General features: G+C 53.1%; 1 long non-coding RNA gene across 1 annotated transcript; it reads left to right on the top strand.

The window, feature by feature from the left end:
- The first annotated feature begins 489 nt into the window (after positions 1-489).
- LOC117516621 lies at positions 490-6937 on the top strand. Its single transcript, XR_004562491.1, has 2 exons — positions 490-842; positions 6742-6937. It is a non-coding gene; the product is annotated as an uncharacterized LOC117516621 (long non-coding RNA).
- The last annotated feature ends 284 nt before the right edge of the window (positions 6938-7221 follow it).

The following is a 7221-nucleotide window of genomic DNA, read 5'->3' as shown; positions in this document are numbered from 1 at the left end:
GCAGTGGAAAATAAATGAACAAAGACTCAGCTGGTCCATTGAAATATTTATAGAGAATATAACTACTTATAAGAAGGCTGTACATGCTAAACGAGAAGAACATTTATATGGAATAAGTGAAAACAACAGAACCGATTTCATTCTGGACGATGATTTGTACATGATCCTTCTGATGTCAAGTGTCAAACCTTCCCAGAAAAATTTATTTGTACAGTTCTTTAACCACAACATTAAAGCTATAAGATTATATACTGGTTCCGTTGCAGATGGAAATCATTCCCGTCATCAGACCTGTGACAGGCAGCCAAGTAAAAGTCAGTTTATGTTCATCTCTGCCACTGAATTCCACCAGAATAATGAATGACAGCAGATCCGTGACATATAGCTTGACCCAGTCCCAAGTAGAGCTGTTAAGATTATATTTAAGTGTCTCAGGTCAAGCCCTGGTAATAATAAAAACATTAAACTTACTATTAAAGAAATCTAATCTAGACATGGAGGTGATATGTAACTACAAACCCCTATGGAATCTTCCATTTATTAGCTAGACACTTTCAAAGCTGGCCTTTAAAAAATCAACTTCCTAAAGTAAAACAAAATTTGGAAAAATTCAAATCGAGCTTTCAAAAAAAAAAAAGCACAGAAACATCACTCAATAAAACATTCTGTGATTTAAAACTGACGCAAAAAAGGTGTCAGTGCTGTATTTGACACTGTTGATCACAGTGTTCCAGCAGATCATCTTGAAAAGTGGGTAGGCTTTTAGAATGAGGTGTTAAATTTGGTCTGTCTTTTATTACAAAGAGCAATTTCATATGGTGTGCTACAAGGACACTGTCTTGGTCCTGTTGGGAAAGTGTAGTGACACGGACCCACAACAGGGGGTGCAAATGAACGGTCAATAGATGAGCCAAAATATAACAATTTAATGTTGTGAATGTGCACAACGAACATACAGACAATCACAGAATATCATAACAGTCAATACACAGAGGTGACGTGTGGGCAGGCTCGAGGATAGAAGACGTCTGTCCTGAGAAGAGCCGGAACCACACGATTTCCGCCAGCCCCAGAACCTGGTGAATACTGGAGCCCGCCAAGTCCGAATTCCCAGGTGATCACCGTCCCCGACTGTCGGATCTGGTACTGCTGGCGAAGAACAAAGACAGTCAAGTGTGGGTGTGTGTACACCCAGTAACAACAACGGTGGGAATGCCACCTCCACCTCTCACTCAACACGTTGCAGTGGTCTCAGAGGAAAAGGAGCGCCGTCATGCACAGCCTCCACAAAACGACCGGTTCTCCTGCAAACACTCACAATCACAGATTTATTAAATCTCAAAAAAGGCTGAGAGTAGTACCTCTATGAAGTATGATATCTCGGCAACGAGGTGGAGATGACGTCTGGTCTTTATGGAGTGAGATGATGTTGAGTAGATGGGTGACAGCTGTCAAGAGGTAATGAGTGACAGCTGTCACCCCCGGCTGTGTCCATGGCGGCAGCGCCCTCTCATGCCTGAAGCCCGCACTTCAGGCAGGGCGCCCTCTGGTGGTGGGCCAGCAGTACCTCCTCTTCTGGCGGCCCACACAACAGGACCCCCCCCTCAACGGGCGCCTCCTGGCGCCCAACCAGGTTTGTCGGGGTGTCGGCGGTAGAAGTCGGCCAGGAGGGCTGGATCCAGGATGAAGCTCCTCTTCACCCAGGAGCGTTCTTCGGGTCCATACCCCTCCCAGTCCACCAAGTACTGGAACCCCCGACCCATCCAACGGACGTCCAGGAGCCGGCGCACCGTCCAAGCCGGCTCCCCGTCGATGATCCGAGCAGGAGGCGGCGCCGGTCCGGGAGCACAGAGGGGTGAGGTGTGGTGAGGTTTGATGCGGGACACGTGGAAAACCGGATGGATCCGCAGTGAAGCCGGGAGTTGGAGCTTCACTGCGGCAGGACTGAGGACTTTGAGGATCCTGAAGGGGCCAATGTACCTGTCCTGAAGTTTTGGGGAGTCCACCTGGAGGGGGATGTCCTTCGTGGAAAGCCACACCTCCTGCCCGGGCTGGTAAGCAGGGGCCGGGGATTGCCGGCGGTCTGCTTGGGTACTTCGCCCTCGTCCGGGCCTTCAACAGCAGAACGGGCGGAGCGCCACACCCGACGGCACTTCCGCAGGTGGGCCTGGGACCGAGGGCAACACCGACCTCTCCCTCCACCACGGAAACAACGGGGGCTGATACCCCAAACACACCTCAAATGGGGAGAGGCCGGTGGCAGAGACACCTGGCTGTATGCGCATACTCGATCCAGGCCGATGGTTACTCCAGGCCGTCGGGTGCGCGGATGTGACGCAGCGGAGTGTCTGTTCCAAGTCCTGGTTGGCCCGCTCTGCCTGTCCGTTCGTCTGTGGATGGTACCGGACGAGAGGGCTCACGGTGGCCCCCAGTTCCTGCAGAAGCTCCTCCAGACGTGTGAAGGAGAACTGGGGACCACGATCAGAGACAATGTCGGAGGTACCCATGCAGGACGGACGACGAGGTGGACCAGGAGGTCCGCTGTCTCCTGGGCTGTTGGGAGCTTCGGGAGGGCCACGAAGTGGGCCGCCTTGGAGAATCGGTCCACTATCGTGAAGATGGTGGTGTTGCCCTGGGACGGCCGGGAGGCCCGTGACGAAATCCAGGCGATGTGGGACCAGGGGCGATGAGGCACCGGCAGCGGCTGGAGGAGCCCTTGGGCCTTCTTATGTACTGCCTTGCCCCTGGCACAGGTGGTGCAGGCCTGGATATATTCCCGGACGTCGGCCTCCATAGACGCCCGCCAGAAGCGCTGCCGGACAACTGCCACGGTCCTTCGCACCCCTGGATGACAGGAGAGCTTGGAACCGTGACAGAAGTCCAAGACTGCAGCTCTGGCCTCTGGTGGGACGTACTGACGGTTCTTCGGACTGGTTCCAGGGTCCGGGCTCTGTGCCAGGGCCTCCCGGACGGTCTTCTCCACATCCCAGGTGAGGACGGCCACGATAGTGGACTCCGGAATGATGGGCTCCGGTGGATCCGACAGCACTGTTTTGACTTCGTCTTCGTGTACCCGGGACAAGGCATCCGATCTCTGGTTCTTGGTCCCGGGGCGATAGGTGATCCGGAAGTCGAAAAGCCCGAAGAACAGTGACCAGCGGGCTTGCCTGGGGTTCAGCCGCTTGGCGGTCCTGATATACTCCAGGTTCCGATGGTCAGTGAAAACCGTGAATGGCACAGACGCTCCCTCCAACAGGTGTCTCCACTCCTCAAGAGCCTCTTTCACCGCAAGGAGTTCTCAATTGCCGACGTCATAGTTCCGTTCAGCCGGGGTCAACCTGCGGGAAAAGTAGGCACACGGGTGAAGAACCTTATCGGTCTCTCCGCTCTGGGACAGCACGGCTCCTATCCCTGAGTCAGAGGCGTCCACTTCAACCATGAACTGGCGGCTAGGGTCGGGCTGCACCAAAACTGGCGCAGTAGAGAACCGTCGTTTCAACTCCTTGAACGCGGCTTCGCACCGATCCGACCAGGTGAAGGGGACTTTTGGAGAGCTCAGGGCTGTCAGGGGGCTAACTACCTGACTGTAGCCCTTAATGAACCTCCTATAGAAATTAGCAAAGCCGAGGAACTGTTGCAGCTTCCTACGGCTTGTTGGTTGGGGCCAATCTCTCACCGCCGCAACCTCAGGGGCGACGGAGTTGGAGGAGATTATAAACCCCAGGAAGGACAAAGACGCGCGGTGAAACTCGCACTTCTCACCCTTCACAAACAGTCGGTTCTCTAACAACCGCTGCAGGACCTGACGTACATGCTGGACATGGGTCTCAGGATCCGGAGAAAAGATGAGAATATCGTCCAGATATACGAAGACGAATCGGTGCAGGAAGTCCCGCAAGACGTCGTTAACCAAGGCTTGGAACGTCGCGGGGGCGTTGGTGAGGCCGAAAGGCATGACCAGGTACTCAAAGTGACCTAACGGGGTGTTAAATGCCGTCTTCCATTCGTCTCCCTTCCGGATCTGAACCAGGTGATACGCATTCCTAAGATCCAAGCTTAGTAAAGATTTTGGCTCCATTGCAGGGGGTGAACACGGAATCTAACAATGGCAACGGGTATCGGTTGTGAACCGTAATCTCATTCAGCCCCCTGTAATCAATACATGGACGAAGTCCGCCATCTTTCTTGCCCACAAAAAAGAAACCTGCCCCCATCAGGGAGGTGGAGTTCCGGATCAGCCCAGCAGCTAATGAGTCCCGGATGTAGGTCTCCATTGATTCGCGCTCAGGTCGTGAGAGGTTGTACAGCCTGCTGGACGGGAACTCAGCGCCTGGAACCAAATCAATGGCACAATCGTACGGACGGTGCGGGGGAAGGGTGAGTGCCAGATCCTTGCTGAAGACGTCAGCAAGATCGTGGTACTCAACCGGCACTGCCGTCAGATTGGGAGGGACTTTGACCTCCTCCTTAGCCTGTGAACCGGGAGGAACCGAGGATCCTAAACACCCCCGATGGCAGGTTTCGCTCCACTGAACCACCACACCCAGACGGCCAATCAATCCGGGGATTGTGCTTCAACATCCATGGGATGCCCAAAATCACGCGGGAGGTAGAAGGAGTCACAAAAAACTCAATCTCCTCCCGATGGTTTCCAGACACTACCAGAGTTACTGGTTGTGTCTTGTGTGTGAGTAAAGGGAGGAGGGTGTCATCTAGTGCCCGCACCTGCAATGGCGAAGGAAGCGCCACCAGAGGGAGCCCTACCTCCCTTGCCCATCTGCTGTCTAGCAGATTCCCTTCTAACCCCGTGTCCACCAGTGCTCGGGCTTGAAGGGTTAAATCCCCGCTCAGGATGTGAATGGGAGTCGTGTGGCAATTTGTGTGTGTCTCACTTGAATGGTTTGACCCTCCTTAGCCCAGTCTCTAAGGGCGGTTGTTGTCGTTTTGGCCGTTTGGGGCAGTTTCTCTGTGTGTGCTCAGTTGAGCTGCAGAGAAAACACTCTCCACGGATCAGCCTCCCCATTTTGGTCCTGTGCGTTTCCCTAACAACGTCAGCAGGGGGAGCTGTTTGCCCCACAAAGCCGCTGCGGCTGTGGAGCGTGGGGAGGGCGGCGCCTTATTGAACCCGGAAGGGAGAGGGGCGGCGCGTATCCGGTCACGTCCTTCGCCTCGCTCCCGACGGCGTTCCTCCAATCGATTGTCTAACCGTATAACGAGATCGATAAGCCCATCTAAATCCCGCGGTTCCTCCTTAGCTACCAGCTGCTCCTTCAGAACCAACGACAGTCCGTTTACGAAGGCGGCGCGGAGCGCAACGTTATTCCAGCCGGACCTCGCAGCCGCGATGCGGAAGTGACTGCATAAGCGGCCTGCGCTCTCGCGTCCCTGTCTCATGACAGCAGCACAGTTGAAGCGGTCTCTCCTCTGTTAGGGTGATCAAACACTGTTCTGAACTCCCCCACAAACCAGTGTATGCTGATAACAACCGTGAGTTCTGTTCCCAGAGCGCCGTAGCCCAGGCGCGTGCTTTACCCCGAAGCAGAGCAATCACATAAGCTATTTTACTAGCGTCTGACGCGTACATGACGGGACGTTGTGCGAAGACGAGCGAACACTGCATAAGAAAGTCCGCGCACGTCTCCACACAACCTCCGTACGGCTCAGGAGGGCTTATGTATGCTTCAGGGGATGGTGGGAGGGGTTGTTGAACCACCACTGGAACGTTTATATCCTGCACAGGGTCGGCAGGAGGACGAGCTGCAGCAGCGCCCTGAGCGCTCGCCGCCATCTGTGCGGAGAAAGCCTCCACCCTGCGGTTCAGGAGGATGTTTTGCTCAGTCTTTTGATCCAACCGAGCCGTAAAGGCGGTGAGAATGTGCTGCAGCTCACCAATCACGTCTCCTGCAGACGCCTGCGCTCCCTGCTCTCCCATTGGTCGTTCAACAGCTGGGTGACGCCCCTCGGAGTCCATGACGCTGGCCGAGATATCCTGTTGGGAAAGTGTAGTGACACGGACCCACAACAGGGGGCGCAAATGAACGGTCAACAGATGAGCCAAAATATAACAATTTAATGTTGTGAATGTGCACAACGAACATACAGACAATCACAGAATATCATAACAGTCAATACACAGAGGTGACGTGTGGGCAGGCTCGAGGATAGAAGACGTCTGTCCTGAGAAGAGCCGGAACCACACGATTTTCCGCCCGCCCCAGAACCTGGTGAATACTGGAGCCGCCAAGTCCCGAATTCCCAGGTGATCACCGTCCCCGACTGTCGGATCTGGTACTGCTGGCGAAGAACAAAGACAGTCAAGTGTGGGTGTGTGTACACCCAGTAACAACAACGGTGGGAATGCCACCTCCACCTCTCACTCAACACGTTGCAATGGTCTCAGAGGAAAAGGAGCGCCGTCATGCACAGCCTCCACCAAAACGACCGGTTCTCCTGCAAACACTCACAATCACAGATTTATAAATCTCAAAAAAAGGCTGAGAGTAGTACCTCCTATGAAGTATGATATCTCAGCAACGAGGTGGAGATGACGTCTGGTCTTTATGGAGTGAGATGATGTTGAGTAGATGGGTGACAGCTGTCAAGAGGTAATGAGCGACAGCTGTCACCCCCGGCTGTGTCCATGGCGGCAGCGCCCTCTCCTACCTGAAGCCCGCACTTCAGGCAGGGCGCCCTCTGGTGGTGGGCCAGCAGTACCTCCTCTTCTGGCGGCCCACACAACAGGTCCTTTGTTTTTCTCATGCTACGTACTTCCCATGATAGATGCCCTCAGAAAATTCAACATTAATTTTCATATAGTTATGCTGACGACACATTTATACAACTGTGGAGCCTAAAACTAGTCTGTACGTACTCATAACCTGGCTAGCAATATATGGAAGCTTAATGAAGAAAATACAGAAAAACCTCTATTTGGACTCAAACGTTAAATTGATTCAGTAGCCAAAAATCATGGACCACTTGTGTTATTGTAATTTGAATTGTAAAAATGAAAAATTGGAGCTCATCCTACACTTCCCTATCCCAGTATGCTTGGCTTGCTGCCACTGTAACCTGGACCCTAATAAGCAGCAGAAAATGAAGGAATTAATTGAAATTTAAGTTCCTGCATTAAAAGGTGACCAAACAGTATTCTTCTGCCTTACAAATACCATGGAAGTACATCATTTTCTCAGCCACCTAGATGATGAAACGCTCATCCGT

The sequence above is a fragment of the Thalassophryne amazonica genome, chromosome 9, assembly GCF_902500255.1.
Source record: "Thalassophryne amazonica chromosome 9, fThaAma1.1, whole genome shotgun sequence".
In the NCBI taxonomy this organism is placed as follows: domain Eukaryota; kingdom Metazoa; phylum Chordata; class Actinopteri; order Batrachoidiformes; family Batrachoididae; genus Thalassophryne; species Thalassophryne amazonica.
The sequence above is the reverse complement of the archived record's forward strand: the minus strand, read 5'-3'. Positions and strand labels throughout refer to the sequence as shown.